This window comes from Lissotriton helveticus, chromosome 4_1 (assembly GCF_964261635.1).
Source record: "Lissotriton helveticus chromosome 4_1, aLisHel1.1, whole genome shotgun sequence".
NCBI classification, from domain to species: Eukaryota; Metazoa; Chordata; class Amphibia; order Caudata; family Salamandridae; genus Lissotriton; species Lissotriton helveticus.
In genome coordinates this window covers 474,540,077-474,563,963 of record NC_136063.1, presented here as the reverse complement: position 1 = coordinate 474,563,963, position 23,887 = coordinate 474,540,077, and the positions used below count along the sequence as shown (strand labels likewise).

At 45.8% G+C, this 23,887-nt stretch overlaps 1 protein-coding gene across 1 annotated transcript in view; it reads right to left on the bottom strand.

Moving 5' to 3' along the window:
- The window catches only part of CALB1 (calbindin 1), a 182,913-nt gene that overhangs the window by 119,882 nt on the left and 39,144 nt on the right, over window positions 1-23,887 (bottom strand). The window lies entirely within an intron of this gene.

The window sequence follows — 23,887 nt, the reverse complement described above, 5'->3', positions numbered from 1 at the left end:
GTAAGGGTCACATCGGAAGAATAGCAGGTTCCTCGGAGCTAGCGTGAAAGCAGAGGGGTCCGCTGAGAAACCTTAAACTCGGAATATATCCCGGAAAGAAGTGGATGAGTTTAGGGGAATAACAGGTTCACCGATGCTAGAGTGAAGGGTAGGCGGAAGAGATCTGCCCGCAGCGAGTGAAAAGTAAATGGAAGTAGTTTACTTGCAGTAAAAGAATTCTTTCTCTGTCTAGACACTTGAGCACTGTGGCGAATGTGTATTTGTTGTAAAATAACCAAGCACTGCGCACTTTAAAAGAAAGAAAGTTTCCGTTACCTTGTGAAGGGAGGGAGTCAGTCGCGAAGCGCCTCTGACGTCACTCTGGGCCGCGCTGGGATTGGTAGAAGCAGCGGGCGGGTAGCGGAGCTGGAATTGTAAAGGAGGGGTGAGCGCCGGAGCGTGGGAACTGTCTCACGAAGGGGCCGCGCACCCATTGGCGGAGCTTATTCAGTGTCGCGCACCCATTGGTTGCACGAATTTCTGAAGCGCGTTCTGATTGGAGGTAGTTTGTAAACAAAGTTAGCGCAGAAGTTGTATGTGGCACTCGCAGACTACAGAGACTCGACCTGATCCAAGGCATCTAGGGTTTGAAAGGGATCAGTGGAAGGCTAACAGATACGATATTATGTACGGAACCAAGAGAAAAATGTCCCTTGTAAGTAAGGTGAAAAATTATTTTAAAACGGACAAACCGATTAAATCTAGAGAAGGTGTTCTTGTCCCAGCACCCAATACTCCCGCCTCATTCATGATGTTTGACCGAGGGTACAATACCTGTGTGTGGCTGGAGAATTGGGTGAAGTACACAAAAGATGACGGAGTATTGGCTTTTCCGTTAGATGGTACTTTCAATGGTAGGATCTTATTTAATTTAAGAACCCGAATGAATGAACTGCATCCCAGACCAAGACTAACGCAGTATGAGGCATTAGAGGAATGGGAGATTGAGGCTTTTGAAAGAGAAAGACCCCGAATGGACAAGGGTTTGACCAAGTGGTACCCCAGGCAGAAACAGGAATCCAGGGATAAAAGGATGAAACAGTGGAGGCAGAGCATGATTGTTGAGGGTCTCTTTCCCATGATGCCGGCATGTCATAACATTGGAGCGGGTGAGAAAAGTACTGAAAAATGTAAGCATTGGGGGGCCCTGGGGGATTCAGATGATGAACTAATAGATGACATCTGTACCAGAAGTCCGCCACCTTACAATGAGGGAACCCGACCTTCCAGTGTAGGAGATGTTCCCCGACGCCACTTCCTAAAAGAAGAAGACAGGTCCATGGGACTGGGAGGGGGTGGTCAAGTATTGCCCTATCCTGAAAAACCCGAACTGACGGAAACAAGGGATATATATCCCAAAGTGCCCGCAAGTCAGGAAGAAAAATATTCACGTACGAAAACCTTTTTTCCCAGACCCTTGTATGAAAGCGAAGAGAAACCATCGAATTCAGGACTGCCTTTTGTTCAACCTCCATATGGGGAAGAGCGCAGGTCCTTTAATACTGGAACTTTATTCCCGAAACCAAATTATGGGGGAGGACCAAGTGAAACGCATCCTACTGCCCCGAGTTTTACTCCTCCATTGACCCCACAGATATTACATGACACAACTTTAAGAAGGGTATTAGTGGAAAAGGAGCAAGAGGCTCTAGCTAGACAAAGGACAGAAATAATTCAGAAAATCTCCCAGTTAAATACCAGTCCTGAGGCATTGACTATTCCAGTAACTATTGGACCGGTGGTCCCGTTATACGGAAATGGTCAGGGAAATCCGATTACTCCAGTTATGACCCCAGTCATGGCAACCCCGAGACAGGAACCGATCATCATAGATGATCAGTCCAGTGAGTGCGAGTCTGAAGTTGCGTTCTTGGAATTACCAAACAAACAGACTGGAAAGGGAATACAGCAGAGGCATAACCCTTTTAATACAAAAGAAATTAAATTAGAGACAGCAACAGGTACTAGGAATGTCTCTCTGGTAACTCCGGATGAAATTGAGAGTTGGAGTCGTGAATTAGAGAAGCAGACTCCGCAAACAAAACCTTTAGACCTCTACAAGCTGAGGGTCGAAATAGAAGAATTAATGGCAGGAAATGTGGGGTTGGATCGATTGAATACCTACTCTGAAGAAGAATTGTCGTTCATATGTAAAAGCTTTACAAGGAACACCAGAGTGCTCCACGAAAAACTGACCGAAACAGCAGTTAGTATGGGGGTAGATATCTCAAAATCCAAGCCCTTACAGAAACCGTACAGAGCAGACTTCTCAGACAAAGATATAGAACACCTGAATGTGGCAGGGAAGAAGTTGCAGATTAAAGAATTAATGGGGGTACTGCAGAAATGGGGAGATGTGGAAAAATGGAGAAGCAGGTGGGCGAAAAAGAGGGAAGAGGTTCGCTCCCGACAAGTGACTCCCGAGTTTGCTTTAAGAGAGGTAGAAAAACCTGAGCAGTTATGCCCCATGCGCGAAGTTCCAGGAGGGAAATATGTGCATGTCCCCTGGTCTAGGCAGGATATTGTGTCCTTCACGAACGATTTTCCAAAATTACGAGAGAAACCAGTTGACTGGTACAGGCAAGTGGAGAGGTTCGTGAAGGTACAGAAATGTCTGTGGAAAGACCTGGATGGGTTTTTCGACATTGTGGTTCCAGTAGATTTATGGACCCAGTGTAAAATAGCCATAGACTGGCCCAGTGAGGAGTATCCCAGAAACAAGGAAACTGGGGAGCCATCGAAGGATGTCATGCGAAAATATGAGCAGGTAATTCAGCACTTGAAAGAAAAGGTGCCCGCAAAAGAAACTGATTGGACAAAAATAGATAGAACAACACAGGAAAGGGACGAGACAGTGCACTCCTTCTATGAGAGGTTATTGCAGGTATTTAAAACATACAGTGGTATTGACAACATCGACCTGAAAGATATGACGCACTTTATTTACAGGTTTGTAAATGGTTTAAGACCTGAAATTTGTCAGTGGATAAAAGATAATAAAATCTGTTGGCATACTAAGAAAATGGATGAGGTCCTGCGGTACGCTAAGTACTGCGAGGACGAGATGGCAGAAAAGAAAAAGGCCCTCAAGGAGAAGGTGATGTGGGCTCAGGTGAAGCTCGCAGAACAGCAGGAAAAACAATTGAGTAACATGGTTAAAAATGCTGAGAACAAAGGTCCTGGGGGAGGGGGTGGAGGAAAGCCCCGGCCCAAATTTAGCAGGGAAGAGGCTATGAAGAAATTTCCCTGCCATCAGTGCGGCGAAATTGGACACTGGCGAAACGAGTGTCCCCAATTAGTAGATATTAATGAAAAAACTCCTGATTTAACTCCACAGACGCAGAAAGAAAGACCAAGAAAGACTCAACCCCAGGTAAAAACAGTTCAGGTGCCTCGAGCACCCAAGCAGGTATACAGGGGAAGACAGGCAGAAAATGAAGAGATAGAGGTTTGGGAAAGCGGGGAGAACAGAAATACAGCAACTTCGCAGTATCTGCTGAATGATACCTTCCTTTGTAATGATCAGGACTGACGGGGCCTGAGAGGGGAGGACGAGGAGTGCGTACTTGGCGCTTCCTTGCCGGTAGACCAGTCTGGACCATATATTGAAGGAAAGGTTGACGGAAATGATGTCACCTTTCTGTTGGACACTGGCGCTACCCGTTCTACTGTAAGAACAGTGGACGTTCCAAACCTACCCCTCTCGGGAGAAAATATCCAAGTAGTGGGTGTATCTAATCAATTGATTAGTACTCCTGTTACCGAACCAATGGAGATTTCAATTGGAAATTTTAAACAGATGCATAGATTTGTCGTCTGTGACACCAGTCCAGTGAATCTACTGGGTCGTGATTTGCTGTGCAAAATGAACTGTACCATCTTTTGCACACCAAAAGGTGTTGAAATACAGACCCCAGATGAAGATGGCATTTATAAATTATTGTTACTTAGACCTGACTCAGAAATTAAAAGATTGACCCTGCAGGACTTGCCCCAAGAACTACAGGAAGCCGTAAAGCCAGAGGTGTGGGATTTCACTGGAAAGGATGTGGGGTTGATGAAAGATGTGGACCCCATACAGATAGCCATCAAGGACAATGCAGTATATCCTAACACTAGGCCCTACCGAATGAATGCTGAAGTGAAAGCAGGTGTCACTTTGGAAATACAAAAATTATTAGAAGGAGACATCATACAGGAAGTGATGAGCAGCCCATGCAACTCACCGATTATGGGCATCAAAAAGCCTAGTGGCAAGTATAGGGTAGTGCAGGACCTGAGAAAGGTTAACAAAATTGTAGTTCCTTGCTGCCCTATTGTCCCGAACCCTGCAGTGATATTGTACCAGATTTCTTGGGATGCTGAGTGGTTCACTGTGATTGATTTATGTCATGCATTCTTTTCGATACCCCTGCACCCCGACAGCAAATTTCTTTTCTCATTTGCCTTCGAGGGTCACGTGTATTGTTGGAATCGGGTCCCTCAAGGGTATACAGAGAGCCCCTCTATCTTTAATCAGATCTTGAAAAAATGTCTAGAGACTTTGATCTTACCTGGGAACTCTGTGTTAGTACAGTACATAGACGACCTTCTACTGGCGTCTAAAAGTCACAGGGACTGTGTAGTTGACACCATTGCCCTCTTAAATCATCTGTGTGAGAAAGGGCATAAAGTAGCCCCTGACAAACTACAGTTCTGTGCGAAATCTGTAAAATATCTGGGACATCAAATAGAAAAGGGTGTCAGAAAAGTCACATCAGAAAGAGTGAGAATAATTCAAAAAATGCAGTTGCCCCGCACTCAAAAAGATGTCAGAATGTTCTTGGGTGTATTAGGGTACTGCAGGCAGTGGATTCTGGGATTTGCAGCCTTAGCCAGGCCCTTGATAAAAATGACCACGAGAGGAATGCCAGATGTGGTACAGTGGGACGATGAAAGTCTAATGGCTTTCACAAGATTGAAGAACTGTCTGTGTACAGCCCCTGCGTTGGGAATGCCAGATTATTCCAAAGAGTTTGCCCTTTTCTGTGACACTCGCGATAATTGCGCATTGTCTGTCCTGACTCAAGAACATGGCACGACCAGAAGGCCGGTGGCTTATTTCTCTGCCACATTGGACCCAGTAGCTGCTGGGTTACCAGGCTGTCTGAAAGCGGTAGCTGCTACCTGTGCAAGTCTGGAACAGAGTGAGTCCATTGTCATGGGACATCCTGTGACCGTGTATGTTTCACATGGAGTGGTAATTCTATTGACCAGAACTAAAACACAGTATCTCACCCCTAGTCGGCTGACTAAATACGAGAGGATTCTTGTGGGTGCAGCAAATGTAAGCATTGTTAGGTGCGGTATTCTGAACCCTGCCACCTTACTCCCCGACCCCTTGGAAATGGAAGGTGGGGATGATGATGAACATGATTGTATTGACCTAACAGAGTTCAGTACCAAGCCACGCCCAGACATAAAAGAAGTACCATTGCCTGAGCATGATAAAGAACTATTTGTGGATGGTTCCTGTCTAAGACATGAATTAGGAGGCTTGAGTGCTGCTTATGCAGTAGTGTCTTTCACAAAAATTGAACAAGCAGGTTACCTATATAACATCAAGTCTGCACAAGTAGCCGAATTGATAGCCATGATAAAGGCTTGCAAAATTGGGAAGGACTTACGCATAACAGTGTATACTGACAGTCAGTACTGTTATGGCGTTGTGCATGACTTTGGCCAATTATGGCTACAGAGGGAATTCATGACTTCCTCAGGTACTCCCATTCGGAATGCAAAGGTTGTTCATGACCTTTTAGAGGCCATCCAGTTGCCCAAAGAACTGGCAGTGGTAAAATGTACTGCTCATCAAAGGAGCATGGACAGAGTATCACTGGGAAACGATTATGCTGATCGAGTGGCTCAATGGTGTGCCAAAGATCGGTATATTGTAAATCCAAAACGAGGGGGGCCAGGAACCAGCTGCCAGCTTCAGGTGTTTGAGGAAGTGCCTACATGGGATGAGGTGAGAGAGTGGCAGGAGTCGGCTCCTTGGCAAGAAAGAGAGAAATGGAAGGAGGATGGGTGTAGACCGAGACGTGTGGATGGTGTGATTTTGGGCCCAACTGGTATGCCTGTGTTACCCCGACACTTGCTTGGCACAATGGCAAGATTAATACATGAAGGATCACACATTGGTAGGGATGCCATGATTCTGGTATTTCAACAGACTTGGTACAGTAAAAAGTTCAGGAAGGTAGCAGAGTCCCTCTGCCAGAGGTGCCTGTCATGTCAGCAGATGAACCCAGGCAAGAGGACAATGGTTGAACTGAGCAAGATTGGGAGATCAGGGGGTCCCTTTATAAGGATACAGGTTGATTTCATCACCATGCCCCGTTGTGAAGGGAAACGATATGTCCTTGTCATTGTTTGCGTATTTTCAAAATGGGTAGAAGCTTACCCTACTCCTCAAAGTGACGCACTGACAGTAGCGAAGTGTTTACTAAAAGAACTGATACCTAGGTTCGGAATACCATGCATTATTGAATCAGATAAGGGTGGACATTTCCAGAATGACATACTGGCTGAACTCTGTAAGGCCTTCGGAATAAGGCAGAAACTCCATTGTGCATACCACCCAGAGGCTTCTGGAATAGTGGAACAAGTAAATGGAACTATCAAAAACAGACTAGCAAAGCTGACAGATGCTACTGGCATGACCTGGGTGAAGGCCCTGCCCCTGGTCCTGATGGGACTGAGAAGTGTTCCAGACCGCAAGACAGGCCTAAGTCCCCATGAAATCATTATGGGAAGAGTGATGAGACAAGCATGGGTGCCAGGAAGCAAACTGTTGAGTATTACTGATGATTTGGTGCTTGAATACTGCAGAAGATTGGGTGACCAAGTGCGTTCTATCTCTCGCCAGATTGGAGACGACGGCATCCTCAATCCAACGACTCCTCTCCACAGCTTGGTTCCAGGAGATTGGGTCAAAATAAAGAAGCACACTCGATCAAGCTGTCTGGCACCAAGGTGGGGAAAGAAACGCCAAGTAATCCTGGTGACAACCACTGCAGTGAAGGTCGCAGGTGTTCCTCAGTGGATCCACGCTGGACACACCCAGAAGGTATTGCCAGACAAAGGATTTGAAGAAGAAGGGCAACCAGCAGAGGACCCTGAAGGAGCCAGACCAGAAGCAACTGACAACGAGCAGCCCAGCACCAGTCAGGTTGCAGGAACAGCAGACGTTGGCCCAGGAGTAGTTGACTACGAACTGCCAAGAATCCAGCCTGCTGAAGAGGTCCAGGAAACTGAGCCAGGAGTAGCTGAAGACGAGCTGCCAAGTATATGGCCAGAAGAATGGATACCGATGATTGATCTGACTGAAGATCCTATCAGAACAAGAGAACGACTTAGTGAAGGTAGAGAGTGGACTAGTCAGGAAAAGCAAGGCACAGGCGAAGAACCTCAGCCACTTGAGATTCAAATCAAAACTGAGGAAGGAGAAGGTCAGACAGGGACAGAGCAGGTATTCGATACACCACCGCGAACACCTGATGCAGATAAGGGAGAGACTAGAAACAGAGTGATAGTTCGAGCAGAAGAAGATCAAGAGATCGAAGTGCTTGAACAGGATCAGAAAGGGTTAGAAGAACGGGTTCAGGAAACAGAAACAGAAATAAAGACAATCGAAAGCCAAAAACAAAATATTCCTGAACAAGGCCAGATTAGCAACCAGGCAGAAGAATTTGATGCTAGCCCTGGAACTAGCCAGATAAGGGAAGTAGGAGAAGAACGTGGAGAAGAATTACCACAAGATAGAGAGAACAAGAGAATAAGAAAAGAAAGTGAAGTCCAAGTACCGACTAAGAGACTAAAGAAAAGAAACAACCTTGAGCCTAGGTTTGTAAAAAGATTGAGACTAAGGATAAAGACAGTGGAAGAAAAACGTGCAGAAGCAAGAAGAAGTGCTCGAATAGCAGAGCAAGAAGAAGACTCTTCCAAAAGAAGGAGTGAGCGAATAAAAAGACAAAACAAAAAGTACAAGTCTCCTGAATGGACACTGGTTTTGGAAGAACTTGAAGATCTTGATATAACTGACGTGAGCGACGGAGAGCCTGTCCCAGAGTACTCAGCTGAAGAGGAAGACGAACCACCTTGAATTTGCACAAAGTAAGCTAGTTGTGTAAAAAGCTAAAAAGAGGGGTGAGAACACTCCTTCTGAGCTAAAATGTCTGATTCAACAGTGAATGGTAGACCTAGTTGCAGCCGTTTTAAGACGTGTTGCAAGGTGTGTATATGTAGTGTAGTAGTACTGATAGTTATTTGGATAGGATTAACAATTTTCATTCCCTTTGCTGTAAGTAAAGATACTAACATTGTCCCTACTGAAGTTGTAAATACTGACAATGAGGAGCTAACAACACAGAGTGTAGAAAGACATGAGAGAGCATTGAGACAAACTAAACGAGACTTAGAAGCATCAGATGAGGGAGGACTACATTATCATGGAATGAAGAACAGGACACATTTAAATGTTTTCGCAAATTTGTTAATACACTATGTAGAGACTATGGAAATTGAAGATTGCTATGTCTGCATGAAGCTACCTACTTCGGTGGCTGAAGGCGTGACATACCATCATCTGCCATTGACATATGGAATTTCCTGTAGCATTTTAGCTAGTTTATTTTACAAAAGGGGACCGTTACAGTATTATTACTCTAACAATGACGTGATCTTTTCTGAACTTCCTATACGTGGGAACTTGAATCCTGTACATACCAAAACTGACACCATAAGATATATGGGAGACTACTTTCTGACTATAGGTAACATTGACATAGCAGACGCACACAGAGATAACTTGACTTGTACTTTGCGTGAGCAGGAAAAGATGTTCCTGAACATGGCAGAGAAAAGGAGAATTAAAATTCAGAAGAAGGCTAATGACGAAAGTCAGAAAAAGCCAAAGTGGGCAGAGAACATGGAAGGCACCTCATCTGGTGGAGCGGGTCCTGCTCTGTTGCTGGATTTTGAAAAGAAAGGCAAGCTATGTCTTCACCGCGAGAAGACTAGCTATTATAATAATGTTTTCATTGGTTCCAGTGAATGCGAACATAATTACAAGGTAATTGGAGGTTGGGGTTTCAAAAATGGGTCAGAGCCTGTGTTTCCTGGAATTTATTATATTTGTGGGGACAAGGCTTATTTCAAATTGCCGGATCACTGGTATGGGAGCTGCTACTTTGGCATTGTTTTCCCGAAAATATACCATGTGAATGGAAAAGCTGGAAGCAATGAAGATACTAATGGCTTAGTGCGTAGTAAAAGAGAGAGTATAGGTGAAATTATGGGTAGTATTTTCAGTGCACTGATACCTGGAGTGGGAGTGGTTCTGAACACTCACAGAATTTGCAAATTGTCTACTATAGTAGATGTGCTGTCTACTGAAACAGCTCATGGATTTCTGCTGGTCAATACCGAAATGGTTGCGATCAGATCAATGGTTTTACAAAATCGACTTGCTCTTGACACCTTATTAGCGAAAGAGGGCGGAGTCTGCCGGATGTTGAAGGCGCAACATTGTTGCACTTATATTCCGGATAAAAGTGTACAGATCAAAAGATATGTGAAAAACATTACTAATTTGGCAAAGGAACTCAAACCACTCGAGGTTGATAGTGCCTGGAAGAGACTGGTAGATGGTCTCTCAAATGTAGGTCATTGGCTTGCTAGCATAGGTAAAAGCTTATTATTCAAAATTCTGATGCCAATTGGTATTATAGGTCTTATTATACTTTCCATTTTCTTATGCTGTAAATACCGCAAGCGCACCAAAAAGCACGAGGTAAATGCAAGAGGAGTGAAACGAAGTGTGGATGAGATTGAATTAGAGGAAGTGAATGATCAGATATACAAAAAGGTGAAGACTTCTCACCCGGCTAAAACTGAAAGAGAAAAGTTAGAACGGTTGCTGGAAGAAATAGAACTTTATAAAGTGTGAAAGAAAGTTGGCATCTGGTTCCATTATAATTTGTGATGATAGTAGATATCATCAAAGAGGGGATTGATGAAGCAAAGCTTCGCATATTTTGCGGCTTGCCGAAATCAAGAACCTCGTTTATGTGTAATAAGGTAACAAAAGTGTATGTTTTACTAACATTTATTTTGTTTAGGTAAAGTTCCCGAAGCTTGCCTATGTGTATTTCTAATGAATTAATCCGTGTCCCTAAAAATGGCCGCCGCTTGTATTTTAGTTACTGCGCATGCGTCAGCCACACTCACGTGTCCTGACGCGTCTGCAGAAATGGAGGGAAAGTTATGCGCATGCGTAATTCATAGCTGTGCTTATCATGTGGTACTGCTCGTGCCACTGCTCTTGTGTCCGTATCAATGTAGCTAACATTTAGATGCAATAAGTTTATTTCTTGATGATGAGTTAAAAGTACAAACCCTGTGATGTGTTTTCATAATGACATTATTATGTATTAATTTGTTTTCGCTTACTTTTCATGTACCGCGGGAAATGGGGGTCTGAGTGAGAGGAGAGCCATATTGGAGGTCCCTTCTGCGCCTGTGCGACATTCGGCAGCACGAGGGACCTTGGCTGATGGAACATAGCCAGTTGGCAGTGATGGGCGAGATGCTCCTGAGAAAGTCACCTCTGCCCTGCGAGAACAGCGAATGTGGCTCCTCATATGATACATTGTTAAATTGTCATTGTGTTTCTGCACAGTTTCTCCTGGGAACCCCAAACCTGCTAGGCGGTACCCAAATATGTTAATGAAGGCTTCAAATCGTGTATTGTGATTGGTGTGTTACCCAAACCCTACCTTAGGACCAATCGAAATTGAGGGATTCTGACACTTTGCAACATTGGGGGGTGGTACACTGTCCCCAAACTGTATATCTACCCTGGGTTCACCTAGTGAACCGTCCGACTTGTCTGGTTTAGCTGACCTGTCACTGACCCAACGCACTCAATAGGTGACTGAAGATACAGAGCGCTGCGGAGCACTCTGTCCGAATTTGACTATAGACTAAGGTTCTACTGAACCTTAAAGTGCTGGCAAAGCACTTAGCTGGGAGTTCGCTGACCCAATCGGGGTCTTGATCGATAGCTGCAGAGCGGGTGGAGCGCAGGCGTTGCTTCCGAACTGTGGGTTCCGGTCCTGTCCTGAAGAGGGTCCTGTCCTGAGGGTTTGCTGTCCTGTCCTGAGGGTCCTGTCCTGATTCCTATTCCGAGGGTATCCTGTCCTATCCTGGGTGTCCATTCTGCACCTGCTGTCCTTTGAGGGGTATCCTTCCTTGAGGGTTTCCTGTCCTTAACTGACCCGTGGCCAGGGTTTGGTTTCCACACCTTTCTAGGTAAATATTGCTCTGAACCTCTTGAAATTCTTGCACCTTCTGAATTTCTAACTTTTGCTTTAATAAAGTTCAACATTGCATATGTTATATTTTCCATGCCTTTCCGCAACTATTGAAAGTCATTTATATTTTTCCATAAAGTTTATTCCTATGTCTTCTCATTTGTTAGAAATTATATTTTGCATAGCAGTGTGTCATTTCCTGATATGGTCTAGAACTTCGTTGCCTAGATTGTTCAAAGGCCCCTTCACCTTAAGTGAAGCGTGTTATTCATTATAAACTCTCCTATAGTCACTCACACTTAGGTATCCCTGTTTAGATAATACTGACTTGCATAGTATCTTTTCTCGTTACATTTATTAGTACCTTGATGATTACTCTGTCATTATTTCTTTCTGCCTATGTGATTTACGTTATCTTGGTTATTGATTGCCTTGTCTTATTGTACCTCATGCAAGAAAATATTGAATTTAGATAAACATTTTAAAACTTCCAGTTGTCCGTGGTCATTTAAACAGTATTTGAATGTTATTGTTTGGGTTTGTATTTTGCTGCCTTTCCTTTACAGCTAGCTCCCTGATTCATTGTGGTCATTAGGCACCCGCATCGGTGGATGGTAAGTCGGGTGCACCGAAAATTGGTAGCAGGGAACACACACACACCAACTTGATAGAGCTCGTGAAGTCACCTGATCGATGTATATGGTGATTTGAAAAGTATATGGGCCCTGAAGCCGGAAACGGCGAAAACTATTGGTCGGGTGGCCTCGCGCGCTCTATCATAACTACCCTGCTTATATGTGTTTGCTCACACTCTGTAGCTTTGCTGTCTCATCCAGTCATTTTGTTGTCGTCCAATCTGCCTTGTGCATTGCTACCTGACCAATGAGAGACCTCGCTCCGGCCCCTCATCTATTTCTCTGACCAAGCCAAGAAAGGTCCTGTGTGAAAATATACAGATACGCCTCACTTAGTTCTTAATCACCCTGCAATTTGTATATTAGAAAAAGTAATGCTTTTTAGGATGTATTCTCTAAGTGCCTTCCAACGCCAAGTGCTTTCTGTTCCTTTTTCAACACCAAAATGTGCACTGTGAGAATGCGCTAATCAGATAAGAATGATAACGGCAACATGCAATTATCGATAATCAGAATCACGTGGATTGGATCCTTCCAATCATGGCCACACCTTTTCAGCACTTCTACACAGGAACATTTCAGAGCTTAATCTTGTCCTGAAGTCCTTTACAGGGACTATTTTCAATCTACCCGGGAACAGCTACAAATACCTGATGTAAATTGAAAATCTAAAGCTAAATGGCCGGCAACATATTGTGTCACTGAAGGAGGGTGAGTCTGCAGGAGTAAACTTTGAAGTTAGCTCCTTCATGTGGTGTACATTGACAAGATACATCCTGTTAGTAACCCAGACAGTCAGTCATTCAATGAGGCTTTGATGTGTGGACTGATCATGTCTCTGATACTTGGCATCAAACCCGGCTCATAGGATGGATAGTCTGAATTTCAGTCAAATTGACAACCTCCCGCCCCCACCACATACCTCACTAATACCCAAAGGCACAAGATTAATCGAAAATCAATTCTTGTCCTATTTTCCTACAGAAGTATGGTTAGAGTGTCCTTCATCTGCAGTTGTCTGAAGACTCAGCAAATCACCTAGGCCCTGATTATGAGTCTGTCGGTCCACGGATCACCAGACTCACGTGGGCGCTGCGGTGGCGGTCTCCCGACGACCATATTAGAAGCCGGACTGCCATAACCCTGCCGCAGCTGCCAGGGAACCGCTGTTCCCGGTTGGTGTTGTGGCAATGTAGAGGCATCCATATGCTTGGCAGGAACGCCGCGGTCCCACCAAGCATATTAGGAGTTTCCTCTCTGGCAGGGTTTTCATGGAGATTCATCCTCCATGAAAACCCTGGTGGAGAGGAAACAAAGGGGGCCCTAAAGGGCCCCGTGGTACCTCTGCACCCCGTGGATGCACACAGGGGGACACAACATGTGCCCCCCTGTGTACATTGACACCAGTTCTTGCATGGCATGGGCTTTTTAGTCCATGCTGTGCGGGAACTGTTTTTGCAGTCCAATTGCGGTGCTCGTTTTTAGAGGCTCTGCTGTGGGAACCCCCCAAAAAAGCCCGCAAGACAGGAGAAACTCCAAATCTGATGGGCGGCCCGACCACGGCTTTGGCAGTGCGGCAGTGGGCAGACCTGGCGCCACACCAGCCAAAGTCATAATCAGTCGCTTAGTGGCATTCTGAGTCTTCATATGAAGAGCCACGGATACACATTTGCAGTCTTCATATTGTCGTAGGTATCAGGCGCGCAACACCCATTGGGCTGAGCGGGCTTCAGCCCCCCCCGTCGTAATCTCCAGCCCGGGCTGCCAAGGTTCAGATGACAGCACAACATACTTTCCTGGTTTACAATGATGTAAAATAATGAAAGTACGAAAACCGTTTTCCCACTTTCATTTGCATTAAGGCTCCACTTTTATTCTCGGATGGTTTAGAATCCGAGATTGTGATTTTAATGACCCCTTCAGAGAGGCCCAGAACCAGCCGGAGGCAGCTATCCTCTGACGGTTTCAGCAACCCTCCCTGCCCCCTACCTTTTGTTTTCTTTCAGAGGGGTGCCACCGAGGTGATTTCCTTGCCTGAAGCAGGGGATTTCACTTAAGCACGTTTGATGTGCTGTGCAGCATGGAGTGTGAAGATGTGCACAGCAGGGAGATATGACGCCAGCAGGAATTCCTTTACAAAGGAAAAGCGTCACCTGCACTGGCCATCCCTTTACCCCTGCTGTGCACATCTTCACACTCTCTCAAGTGAGGCCCCACCTGCCCTGGGCATTTTGGACACAGCTTTTCGAGGAACACCTCAACTGATTTTTTTTCCTTAGGAGCTGTCCTTACTTGTATCCAGCCTGTACTTGGAGCGTTGCTCAAACCGCAGATCTACGTGAGGAGGGGAGACACATTGCAATGGTAAATGTTAAAGGGCTCTGTGAAGAGCACCACACTCGCAACCTGTGGGTACTGTACGGGCATTCTTCATGTGACCTTCCGCTGTGCGCCTTACATCCCAGGTTTACAAGCATTATCAGTTTCCTGACTGGACACAGTGAATAGGGGTGCACGATAGTGCTGCTCATTGTGTCCTATGGCCCCTTCATTGGTTGGAAGGGATTGTTGGGGTGGAGAGGAGCTGTGAATGTGCGTAAGCACGGATATAGCTCCTAGTGGGTTTTGGCACTGGTTTCAGTGCTCGTGCTGGCTATGAAAGCGGCACATTGAGGTAGGGAGAATGGAAGCACCTACAGTTGGTGCCTGGGGTGGGGCTGTCACCAGATGCTGTCAACAGTGGCCCAACTTCTAATAGGAAGGCGCTAGCAGCCGAGGGAAAAGCAACTCTTTAATTTAATGCTTGACTGGTCCGTTCTATGATCAATCCGATTTTATTATTTTTAACAAATATTGCCAATGAAGGGTGTTACTTGGTTGGAAATAAAATGTTAGGCCCTGGTTCCCCACAATGTTTGCATCGATGGATGTAGGTGCTTTGATTTGGTTTCTGCACTCCTGGGTGGGCTGTAGGGTAACATGGTGAAGTGAGAGCAGAGATCCTGCGTTGAGAATTATGGCTGTGAAGTTTTGCAACACCTGGTGTGTCCTCACCTTACACCACAAGTGTGATGGAGGTGGTGGTCAGGGGCGCGTGCTAGGCCTCAGTTCAGCTGTGTGGGCTTGGGGCAGTGATGCCACACATACCTGCCCCCGTGTCTGCTGAGTGGGCCGGACAGTGGTACTATGGATGGGTGGTACTTGCAAGTGATGCTGTTGCGAAGCAGAGGTACTATGGATGGGTGGTACTTGCAAGTGATGCTGTTGAGAAGAAGAGGTGCTATGGATGGGTGGTACTTGCAAGTGATGCTGTGGCGAAGCAGAGGTACTATGGATGGGTGGTACTTGCAAATGATGCTGTTGAGAAGCGGAGGTGCTATGGACGGGTGGTACTTGCAAGTGATGCTGTTGAGAAGAAGAGGTGCTATGGATGGGTGGGACTTGCAAGTGATGCTGTTGCGAAGCAGAGGTGCTATGGATGGGTGGTACTTGCAAGTGATGCTGTTGCGAAGCAGAGGTACTAAGGATGGGTGGTACTTGCAAGTGATGCTGTTGAGAAGCAGAGGTGCTATGGATGGGTGGGACTTGCAAGTGATGCTGTTGCGAAGCAGAGGTGCTATGGATGGGTGGTACTTGCAAGTGATGCTGTTGCGAAGCAGATGTGCTATGGATGGGTGGTACTTGCAAGTGATGCTGTTGCGAAGCAGAGGTACTATGGATGGGTGGTACTTGCAAGTGATGCTGTTGAGAAGCAGAGGTGCTATGGATGGGTGGGACTTGCAAGTGATGCTGTTGCCAAGCAGAGGTGCTATGGATGGGTGGTACTTGCAAGTGATGCTGTTGCGAAGCAGAGGTACTATGGATGGGTGGTACTTGCCAGTGATGCTGTTGCAAAGCAGAGGTGCTATGGATGGATGGTACTTGCAAGTGATGCTGTTGCGAAGCAGAGGTGCTATGGATGGGTGGTACTTGCAAGTGATGCTGTTGCGAAGCAGAGGTGCTATGGATGGGTGGTACTTGCAAGTGATGCTGTTGAGAAGCAGAGGTACTATGGATGGGTGGTACTTGCAAAGTGATGCTGTTGAGAAGCAGAGGTACTATGAATGGGTGGTACTTGCAAGTGATGCTGTTGCGAAGCAGAGGTGCTATGGATGGGTGGTACTTGCAAGTGATGCTGTTGCGAAGCAGAGGTACTATGGATGGGTGGTACTTGCAAAGTGATGCTGTTGAGAAGCAGAGGTACTATGAATGGGTGGTACTTGCAAGTGATGCTGTTGCGAAGCAGAGGTACTATGGATGGGTGGTACTTGCAAAGTGATGCTGTTGCGAAGCAGAGGTACTATGGATGGGTGGTACTTGCAAAGTGATGCTGTTGAGAAGCAGAGGTACTATGAATGGGTGGTACTTGCAAGTGATGCTGTTGCGAAGCAGATCGTAGCCGCATTCTCAGCAAGTGGCCTTGTGGCGGTGGTGGCCCTGGCATGTCCTTGCAAGAGATGTGATGCTGATGTGAAGCAGAACACGCCCCCTTATCTGCAGAGTGGCCCCGGCCAGTGGTGCCACAGGTGGGGTGTCCCTGTCCGGGATGATGTTTGAAGCATATGGGGCCCACTTCTACTACATCCAGTCAAGGGGTAGGATCGGCCTTTCTAAAGAAGTCTGCAGTACTGTAAAAACAGATGATGGCCGAATATGTCTACCATGTCCTAGGTTTGGATTGGGAGTATGTGTATTGTAGACAGGTTTGTAAGTTTATTTGTGGATTTTTAGTTTATTTTCTTGTTTTTCTTCGATTCACCCTCTATCTCAATAAAGACCGATAATACCTGCCAATCTTAAATATTCACTGTGCAGTAATTCAATTGTTATATCATCATAATACACATTTTAAGAACATGAAAATAAATAAAACAAATTTTGTTGTGCGCACTGCATCGCATTTGGCGATGCAGTGCGTGCAATAAAATTCATTTTATTTATTTTTATGTTTACTTACCTGTATTTGGCCGTATTCCATAGTTTTCTACCCCTCACCCTGCCCCGCCCCACCCCACATCACCGCCCGGCAGCACTCCCACCACCGACAGCTACTGGTTCTTTGTAAGAATTTCCTCCATCTGAAGCCAGGCCCAATGTGTTAAGCTGATATATAACACCAGGCTTGTTCCCAGGCCATGAGTCTAGACTGTGATAATTACTTTTTATTAGTTTCATTTCATATTTTGTTTACTAGATAAATTGGCTTGTGTGTGGTCTCATTTTGTTATTTTCTTCATTCTTTGGTATTATTTGGCCATTTGTTAAACATGTACGCTAGGAGCCTCTTGGTGCTATAGATATGAAACTTATAACAGATTCAGCTTGGTGGAAGGAACTATTGTGTGAAAATACAGGTTTTTAGCTTTTTCCTTTATTTCAGGCGGGATAGTGGTCTGTAATGGTACAGAATGATCTAACACCTTACACAAACACACAAGTACAACAACATTTGAAAGTCTTAGTTTATTAAATGCATCTTTATTCTACATAGATTTCCTTCCTTATGCATTTAGATACCTTTCATGTACTTAAGTATCTTTATGTTTATTACTTTGCACTACCCTAGATGTCACCATATATCTCTCGCAATATATTCCCTACCTCCACCCGATTCATCTCAAACCTCACTCTACTACTCTCTCCAATGCACTGCCCTATTTTTAACCCCATACCTCTATCAGTATATTCTCTACCTACACTCTTTCATTCATCCTAAACCCCATACTCTTCTATCCTCTACCCCTCCTTCCATCATCTCATACCTTTTTCAGTATTCAGATCGCCCAAATAAGCCTTTCTAAACCTTTCACTCCGACTCTTCCACCTCCATCCCAAACCCCTTCCTACTGCTGTTACCCCCCCAAAAAAACACATTCCAGACCCTTCCTTCTTTCTTCTATTGCTCCACTATTCCTTTTCAATACAAATAACAGACTAAGATCTCCACCACTCACATTAATTTAATATTTTCCTATATCAGTCCCCACTAATTCTGTTTGGGTTCCAGAGTAGTGTGCTACCCACCAAAAATCGCTTCAACACCTCATATGGGGTAGTAAGTGCGAAGAACAGCAAATGTAACATGATATTATCAAAATGTAAATGCTTTATTATTTCTCATGCACCCTCTGAATTCCAGCATGATTATTATGCCTGTACATTAAAGCACCATGCTTTAATGTCTGTACTGCCAATAAATTAATGTTTATTGATACTGTAGTTTGTAACAACACTGCAAATGTACACATTGCAAAATCTCAAATTCCTTCTTTGTCTTTGGGGGGTGGACAGAGTCCCCTTTTTTGTGTGAATTATATCTGTGAACAGTCTAGGTTTTTCAGAGAGTAGCATGTTGTTCTGGGCTCTTTAGACCCAGTTTCATGGGCATTCCATTAGAAAAAAGGGTGTAATTTTAACCGTCTACATAATATCATTGTGAGACAATATAATGTATTTGAGTGACACTTTATTGCAAGATGAACAAATCCCTTGTCTGTTATATAAATGGTTCACATTACCCTCTGTTCTCCAATTTACTTCTCATAAAACTGATTGTTGTCCAGTTTTGAATGCAGAATTTGCCACTTCTTTTTCTTAGCTTGGCCTGAGCATTATCCGATCCTGATTTTCTGCCATTTTAGCCCCGCCCCATTAACATGTTAACCACGCCCCTTTTTATGCCATGTCAGCCCCCCCCCCGAACTTAAGACCTAGTTGCGCCCCTGGTAGGTATTCTAGCTAAATCTTTGTTTTATTTAGTTTTGTGCTTGCTCTGGAACAAGGAATGTTTCACCCCACTGCTGTCAGTTTCCTAAGAGTTTGTAATATTCATATTGAACAGCGTTTTACCATTTTGGGGCTGACTGCATCGAGCATGGTTCTTAGTTGGCCTACAACAATTGAAACGCACCAGCTTAGGTCCTGAAACATGTAAAACATTATACAAAGATGATGGCATTGCGTATCAGCATCTTATGTTCCCATATGTCTGTTGGCCAGCATAAATGATTGTCTTTGTAAACTACTACAAGTTGCCTTTTTTGCTCCCACAGCTATTACCTTTGCATCTAAACTTTGTGTAACATGTATGATTGGTTCACCATGTATTTATTTCTAACATTTCAGATATTTGTCTTCTATTCTCTCAGTTATACTTTATTGCAGGTCAGGAATTTCGGGTCACATAAATAAGAGGGGCTATGCAAAAACTGCATTTTTTATAGTACATGAAGTAGTACTACAGAAATACTCCTCACCTAACTACAAAACGTTTTTCACTAACCTATGGGCGGAAGCCCCCACCACTGCTATCTTTTCTGTGCAGAGAACTCAAATGGGCAGTGGAGATCTCAGTACCGGTGAGCCTACTTTTTAATGGTAAATGTGAAAAGGACAAAGGCAGTGAGTAGAAATAGGGAAATATCTATTGCAAATTGATAGGGGGTAGTAAGTAAGGAGGTTATTAGTGAGGACTATCACAAAAACACCCACCCACAAAAGAGTAAGTGCATTGTTATTTACCAACTACACTTCTAAAGTTACTACAGCTTAAAATGTGACAAAGCAGTAGTAAAGGTACTCCAGTCAAGGCTAGGACTAAGTCAAGCACTACACATGGTCACGGCAGGGACTTAAAATAACAATCCACTAACTTTAAGTACTGTTAAATAAGTAAAACAATTTAGACATTATATCTATATTATATATATATAATGAGTCAGCTGACTCCCCATTCAGGGGAGGACCGGAACATTATTAGGGAGGCGTGGTGTTCACCTGCATTTGTGAAGGGCGTCTGACGAAGGCACACTACGCCGAAATGCATTATGCCCAGCAAATCTGAATTAAAGATTCTTCCTAAGCCCCATGGTGTCCTCTGACCTTTTCTTTCGTGGAGGGGTCGCGCTTGTTTATTGATCTTCGCGTCAGCTGGCAAGCCGCGTTCAGAGGACCCGCTCTACAAGAGGACTGTGTACTTGCCGGATTCAGTGGCAACACTGCGCTTTCTTTCTCCGAGGTATCGGATGTCGCAGTCCCGCCTCATCTACCAGGGCAAGCACACGGCCACCGCCAGGAGCGGCTTGTGACTTCACTTGGCAGCACTGTCACTGTATTGGTGCTGCATGGTTCGCTTTCATCCTGCTACATGAGGGAGAGCGCGTGGTGACCGAAGGAAGACTCTCAGTTTATTTCCAGGCTGCACCTTGGATCCCTACGCTTGGTATTACAGCGCTCATCAAACTACCACGGTACTTACCGAACACTGCATCATGGTAGCTGTAGTTCTCACTTTGACTACAGCTGCGTTGGATTTTGAATGAGTCAGCTGACTCCCCATTCAGGGGAGGACCGGAACATTATTAGGGAGGCGTGGTGTTCACCTGCATTTGTGAAGGGCGTCTGACGAAGGCACACTACGCCGAAATGCATTATGCCCAGCAAATCTGAATTAAAGATTCTTCCTAAGCCCCATGGTGTCCTCTGACCTTTTCTTTCATGGAGGGATCGCGCTTGTTTATATATCTTCGCGGCAGCTGGCAAGCCGCGTTCAGAGGATCCGCTCTACAAGAGGACTGTGTACTTGCCGGATCCAGTGGCAACACTGCGCTTTCTTTCTCCGAGGTATCGGATGTCGCAGTCCCGCCTCATCTACCAGGGCAAGCACACGGCCACCGCCAGGAGCGGCTTGTGACTTCACATTGGCAGCACTGTCACTGTATTGGTGCTGCATGGTTCGCTTTCATCCTGCTACATGAGGGAGAGCGCGTGGTGACCGAAGGAAGACTCTCAGTTTATTTCCAGGCTGCACCTTGGATCCCTACGCTTGGTATTACAGCGCTCATCAAACTACCACGGTACTTACCGAACACTGCATCATGGTAGCTGTAGTTCTCACTTTGACTACAGCTGCGCTGGATTTTGAATGAGTCAGCTGACTCCCCATTCAGGGGAGGACCGGAACATTATTAGGGAGGCGTGGTGTTCACCTGCATTTGTGAAGGGCGTCTGACGAAGGCACACTACGCCGAAATGCATTATGCCCAGCAAATCTGAATTAAAGATTCTTCCTAAGCCCCATGGTGTCCTCTGACCTTTTCTTTCGTGGAGGGGTCGCGCTTGTTTATATATCTTCGCGGCAGCTGGCAAGCCGCGTTCAGAGGACCCGCTCTACAAGAGGACTGTGTACTTGCCGGATTCATTTTACTGCACTGCTCCTTGCAAATTGTATTATTGTGGTCACCTACTTTTAAAGTTTTAAATTTGTGTCACTACTTACTATTTCCCTGTGCCCCGGCGTGTTCCCAGGTCCACCGCTGAGCATTCAGTTTGAGTGGAGTGATAGAGCGCCACAGCTGGAAGTGTCCCCCTACCATTTCCGGCTGCCATGTTGCCACGGAGGTTAGCAGTCTAGCTGCTCGCCTCCCCCTGCATAAAAACCTCATGCCCTTCCTTACGCGCAGCGGACGCGCGCAGCGGGCACGCCGCTGGCGCGTCAAAGGCACGCCAAACGCAAGTTTGTCTGCGCCCGTCCGCGCCTGGACCGGGCCCAGGCCCCCTCCTCCTGGCCCGATCCCCTTCTCACTTAACCACAATATTTTAACTTACTCCTTCTCCCAACTTAAAGCAATTAACTCCCCACCCAATGAATTCCATCCTCCTCCGCCTGCACCTACCTTTGACCCTATCTCAGGACCTTTCTACTGCCCCCAGTGTAACGTCGAACCACCACCTCAACTGCCGCTCAACTCCTCGGCACTACCCGACCCCCCCATTCCTTTCCTCGCCACCCTTATAAACGCAAGGTCCCTCCCCAAACACAGATTTGACATCCTAGAGCTAATCATCAGCCACAATTTAGACCTTTTATTTATAACGGAAGCCTGGGGTGATCTCTCCACCGGGCCTGATTTCTGTTCAGCTACACCCGAGAACTACTGTGTGCTCAGACAGGACAGAGCCATCAAGAGGGGAGGTGGTCTAGCCATCATTCATAAAAACCACCTCAACACCAAAATCGAAACCCTTAACTCTATGGGTTGTGAGGCTCTCACCTACTCTATCGCCGTCTCTAATAATCAATCTTTTCAAGGAACTCTCCTGTACCGCCCTCCAGGCCCCCGAACTAGCTTCCTCTCAGCCCTCGATAATCTGATAGAGCCCTCAGCGGGAGCCCCTGACTACACGATACTCCGGGATTTTAATTTTCACCTTGAATCCAGTACCGATAATGACGCCACCCTTCTTACCTCCGATCTACAAGCAGCTGGACTCTGCCAGCTAGTCACTACTCCCACTCATCAAGCAGGACACACCCATGACGGTCTTTTCACAAACAATCCTGACATCGCATTCCTCTCCGCGATCCCCCTTGTCTAGACAGACCATGCTGCAGTACTCTTCACCATCCAACCCCGGAGGGCTAACCCCCTGCGGTCCAATCCCCCATCCCCAACCTCACTCGAGATTGGAAAAACATCGACATACCCCTCCTCACAACCACCCTCTCCAACTCCCTCGAGGAACATAATCCTGACCCCGAAATAGCATCCAACAGCTACACTCTGCCTTCAGCTCTCTTGCACCTCCAAAGTTGACTTGCCGCAACCGAATCACTCCATCTGCCCCCTGGTTCACAGAGTCCCTCAGGTTACAGAGACAACATTGCAGAAACCTGGAGAGACACTGGCGCAAGCACTACAACCCGCGTGAGAAACAAACCTATAAGAATGCTTTGGCCATATACAAACGCCTCATCATCTCGGAAAAGAGCAACTTCTACTTAACTGAAATTGAATCTGCCAACAACTCTCCTAAACAGTTGTTCCAAGTGGTCAATAAGCTTTCCAATTCCCCTTGCCCACCCTCAGACACCTCACAGGTCCTCTGTGATTCCCTTGCCAACTTCTTTGCGGACAAAGTCACCACCATTTTTTCTGCTTTCGCTTCTCACTCCCAGCCAAACCGGACTATTCCTAACCCCCACTACACCACCGGGACCCCCACCTTTCCAAACTTCCAGCAGGTTCACCCTAAGCACATCTCTCAACTAATTTCCTCCATTAAATCAGGATCCCCTCTGGACCCTTGTCCACCGTCCATCCTTAAACTCATTCCTGACGCTATAACCCTCCCTCTCACTAACATCTGTAATACTATGTTCCTCACAGGCTCCTACCCCTCCGTCTGGAAAAATGCAGTCATCAAACCCCTTCTGAAAAAACCGTCCCTGGATCCCGCTGCCTCATCTAGCTACAGACCCATTGCCTGTCTCTCATTCCCATCCAAAATCTTCAAAACTCTAATGAACAGACAACTATCCCAATTCATCAATTTGAATCATCTCCTGGACGATACTCAATTCGCATTCAGACAGGGTCATGGTACGGAAACTGCATTTATAAAGGCAGCCGATGAGATCAGGATGACCCTAGATCAAGGCGGCGCAGCAGTCCTGGTACTTTTTGACTTGTCCGCTGCCTTTGACACGGTCGATCACGCCACCCTGATCGACCGTGTCTCAACAATGGGTATCAATCACACAGCCAGAGATCTCCTAGCCTCTTTCCTTACCAATCGGACCCAATCAGTAAAACTGGGCTCCTTCTATTCACCTGTTTTCACCCTCCCATGCGGAGTGCCCCAGGGGTCCTCGCTGAGTCCCACCTTATTCAACATTTATGTCTCGGACTTGGTGAGGGTAATTAAATCTCATGGCCTAAGTTTAACTTCCTACGCTGACGACACTCAGCTGGTACTATCAGTACACAAGGACGGGGAAGCAGTTGCTGCCAGTTTCCAGGAAGGAATGCTAGCCATTAG